General features: G+C 35.6%; 1 long non-coding RNA gene across 1 annotated transcript; it reads left to right on the top strand.

Moving 5' to 3' along the window:
- Positions 1 to 689: 689 nt before the first annotated feature.
- On the top strand, positions 690 to 1,666 carry LOC106333172. The gene is made up of 2 exons (XR_001268306.1): positions 690 to 836; positions 912 to 1,666. It is a non-coding gene; the product is annotated as an uncharacterized LOC106333172 (long non-coding RNA).
- The last annotated feature ends 3,096 nt before the right edge of the window (positions 1,667 to 4,762 follow it).

Raw genomic sequence — 4,762 nt, 5'->3', positions numbered from 1 at the left:
AGAGGTATGAAGGTCCGTTCGAGATAGTTGGGAAGGTGGGAAAGGTTTTCTACCGACTCGACCTACTGGATACACTTAAAATCCATCCGGTCTTTCATGTTAGCATGCTGAAACCGTACCATGCTGATGAGGACGACCAAACCCGAAGAGTTTCGACTCGAGCACCACCCGTGGTGACTAAGTCTTATGACAAAGAGACCAAAGAGGTGCTGGCGTCCAAGGAAGTGAGGAAGCGGGGAGTCCCGAGACAGACCCATTTTCTCATTAAGTGGAAGGGACTGCCGGAGGCAGAAGCAACATGGGAACCAGAAGAGAACTTGTGGCAATTCCAAGATGCGCTGAAGGCATACACGGCGACGAGGGCGTCACCGGCTTAGGTGGGGGAGGATGTAACGCCCCAACTTTTTGAAGCAAGAATGGGTCGGGACCGCAAGGTTTTGAACCGACCTTACTTAGAATTTTCTTAAGTCTTAAGCTTTTGTAAAATATCTAAATAATAAAATAATATAAGAAGAATGTAGAATACTTAAAGGTTAAGTACTTAAGGATGAAGTACTTCATGTTGAAGTAACTTCATAAGTAGGAAAAGATCTGGACCGTTAGATCGGTTCAATCTCCACCGTCCGTTGAGGAGGTTATTTTGTATAAATAGGGGTGAGACCTCATTTGTAACATTCACCAAGTTTTAATAAAAAAACACTTACATAAGCTCTGAACTCTCTCTAAAAACGTCCATGCTCTCTTTCTAAGTGCTGATCGATTTGTTCGAAAGGCTGACTTAGTAAACCACAAGGGTGAAAGTTGCTAAGGCCGCACGTCCTGCTGCGAAGAAATCAGTACGTGACATATACGTTTCTTCGGGCTATTAATATTTTAAAATTTTAGTTATATTTTTTGCGAAAGTTTAACAGGGTCATCTTCTCTCTCCTAAAAGCTCCATGGTCTCTCCTCTCAAACTGAACTTTCCGATCAGCAGCTCCGGCGGCTTCCATATCGTCGAAGCTATGCTCTCCTTCTTGTATATCTATTCCGTAGGCTTCTGTCAATATCCGTTTCGCTAACGTTTTGTTTCCTGGGACTGTGGGTTGCTATCTGTTTAGTTTTCGTGGGTGCATTTCAGGGTTGTTCTTGTTGCAGATTTGGCCATTTACGTTTCGGCAAACGTAGCTCGTTAACCGGTTCTTTTGGTACCTGAGTTCCACCATCGCGATCTTGCTCATTCTTTGCTCTCGGGACGAATGGATTACGTCTCAGATCAGAGCTATCCTTGAAGCGTCGGTAGCTCCGAACCTTTGGAGAAATATAAAGAGGTCTAATGGGTGGATCCGTCACTGCCGCCGCTGGGACTCCGTTTGTCGTAGCAGCACAACGTGGCTTTCTGCTGGTTCTTTACTCTTTAGTAAGGAGTTTACTCATCTTTACTCCGTTTGGTGGTGCTTTTTAACTCTTATCTGTTCCAGATTATAGATTATTAATTGCATGAGTATCTTAAATGTCTTAATTTGAATCTCCGATGTCCTTGTTGTGTTCTTTCTGTTTGATCTTGTATGGCTCCCGATGTCGGGCTTTGTCTCCCTGTTTTTGGGGCTTTGGTCGTGGAGGGTTGATCCCTGCCACTGTATGTATCTTTCTTTCAATATGAAATGAAGTTTAGTGTTAAAAAGGAGATTTTTCCCCTTACCGATGACGTTTAAAGGCGAATCAGACCGAAGATTCTCTTCATCTACGAAGAATAATGAACAAGAATGGCATTTCATGCCTAGCCCTGGAAGATTTCAGATTGAAAGTGATGATCGAGGAAACTGAGAGCTTCCAAGCAGTGGACGGAATTGTTAGGAAGTGTTATTCTCTCCGATACACAACACTGGTGGTCCCAACTACCGCCTACTAAGCTGGATTCTCGCTCCCTTAGTTCACAAAACACTGAATATCCAGACGTGGCTGAGCGAGCTCGCTTATAATAATCGTCGGTTAAAAATATTATTAGACACATTAATTATAATAGTAGCCAAAATTAAATATTGTAGCATGTTAAGTTTTTCAGTTGCGGTTATATGTTTCTGGTAATCCAACTAACATCACGGTTAGCTGGATAATAACAACACGATTTTGGGTTTTCACTATCCAGCTTACATTGCGGGTTAACTGTATAATAATAACAAGAATTATCGGTCAAACTACAAACTTGTCCAATAAATTATATAAACGTCTACTATTTTAAGTTTAGATGATCCATGAAAGAGTATTGTAGCTGTCTAATACAAGTTACAGAATTTCCTTATTTTTAACAGCGTAAAAAGTGATATACGTATATGTATAGTAATGTCATCTGGCCTTAGGATATCTAAGAGAACCAACCCCCTCAATTGTGAATCATCTTCTACTTAGACAACCAAACACACATTTTCTGATCAACCAAACGATGAGCCACGCTGTCACCATCAGCCTCGTTTTCAACCTTAAATACGGAAGGAAGAACACTCTTAACGACATGTTCTTCTCAAGTCATTGCCACTTCATTGACCATGTGTGTCTAAAGTCTAGTTCTACATCTCCGTCTGTCATAAATTCATCCCAAAAATCATTCTACTCATCATTTACACTACATATTGGATTTGCCAACTAAATCAATTAATTCTCAATCTAATGCTTTGTCAAACTAGTTAATTTTATTGATTCAAATTCAAAGAAAAAAATTACATAATGTATAACATAATTTTCTTTAGCTATATTTACCACCACTATATCCATGATATGTTTATAAAATATTGTTAGCCAGCTAAGAATATTAAGTATCCCATCTAATAAATTATATATCCATCTATTATTTCTGGCTATTTGATACACGAGAAAAAATTATTTGTAGCCGTGTAACATAATTTATATTACAATTTCCATATTTATAATCTGTGTACATGAAATGATATGTCTATGTATTGGTCTTGTCAACTGGCCTTTGCATACGAAAAATAGTATCTGGCTAAAATTTATATTGCCTCGATAGTTAAGTGTTCTTGGTCTCTTCTAATCCTCCTGACCCAAAATTCAAAATCTCAGATTCAAAAGCAGAAAATCCAAATCTCAAAAAAAAAATCAAGATAGTTATAAAATGAAAATTCTTGCAGTCTTCCACAATTCAAGATTAACGGTAGCTCCATTAACCACACCATATGCACTGAAATTGTCAAAAAAAAAAAAAAGAACAATAGAAAACAAAGATTAAATGAAGATTTCCACTTGTAGCAAGATTATATTTAGAAAAATGGAAGTACTTTAGGTGGTGGGGAGATATTACTAGAAAAGTTTTGGGAGACTTAAGTAATAGGGGTAGCAGTTAAAATAGTTAATATAACTAATTAAACCAAGTACTAGGAAAAACAAGGCCTTAAATTTAACAATTAACAATTAAAATTAACTAAATTATAAAATTAAATGTAGTTAATACTCACATCTGTTCCTGAAAGTAAGATTTTCTATAGTATGCACGTTTATTAAGAATTTAATAAATGTTCATAATTTAATTTATTTTTTACTTATTATACACTTTCCAATAACTTTCCACTAATGAAATTTAATCAATTCAAATATTCTCAATTAATGTTCCTCAAAAGTATAAAAAAATACTTTAACAATATAGAAAATCTATCTCTGTGGAACAAGAAAAAAACCTAAAACATCTTACTTTCGGGAACGGAGGTAGTATAACTAATTAAACCAAGTACTAGGAAAAAAAAAAGATTTTTGCCAAAACTAACCCACAACTTGATTTTAACCCCAAACCTATACCCAAACTTGAATCAAATGCAAAACTAAGCTAAAAGTCTAGTGAAATTACAGCTTAGCCCCTTGTGACCAAACAAAAAACAGAAGCCATTTTTACGAATATAGCCCTAGTAAATCGTCTGAGTCGTCTGAGATGTTGGAAGTCGTCTGGACGACTGAAGTGTAAGTCGTCTGGTACCGGTTTATTTTAAAAATAATTTATAAATCTTGTAAAAAAATATTTTGATGCGTGAAAAATAAAAATCAAGTAATTATAAACAGTTTTAAGTGATATAAATTAAGATATGATAAAATTGATTTGTTTTGAAGATAGATGAGTGGAAGTAGTGAATCATGAAATATTTTGGTTTAGGAGTTTGGCAAACATATGTTGTAGTTACTGTATGTATTGTTAGGGTTAGATTTTGGAAAACTAAAATGTTTTTTTCAAAAATTAGTTTTCACCTATATGTGTTTATTTATGTGTATAGTAAACACTTTTCAAGTTTGATTTGATTCTATGAAGTCTTTAATTAGATAATTAAGTTTAGGGGTTATGTTTAGGGTGTGGACGACTTATATTTCAGTCGTCTGTTGAATAATTTACTCGGACGACGTATATTTCAGTCGTCCACATCGTACCGAACCTTTAATTTTACCAATGTACGTTTTAACCTAACCCGATCATTTTACTCGGACGACTTACATTTCAGTCGTCTGGTGAAGAAATTAAAACAGGCGACTTACATGTAAGTCGTCCAAATATTCCCGCCTAAAATTTTTTTAAAAAATTATTTTCCCGCTTAAATAATTTAAACCAGATGACTTACAAGTAAGTCGTCTAGAAAATCTTCTATTTTAGTTTCCCGCTAAAAATATTTAATTTCCCGCTAAAAATATTAACCTCTTCTAGACGACTTACATGTAATTCGTCTAGGAAGTCGTCTGAGTCAAAAATATTTAACCTAATTGGATTTTTTGTCTCCCTATATAAAGAAAA

The sequence above is a fragment of the Brassica oleracea genome, chromosome C3 (assembly GCF_000695525.1).
Source record: "Brassica oleracea var. oleracea cultivar TO1000 chromosome C3, BOL, whole genome shotgun sequence".
Classification (NCBI taxonomy): Eukaryota; Viridiplantae; Streptophyta; class Magnoliopsida; order Brassicales; family Brassicaceae; genus Brassica; species Brassica oleracea.
Note: the sequence above shows the minus strand (reverse complement) of the source record. Positions and strands in the feature narration are given on the sequence as shown.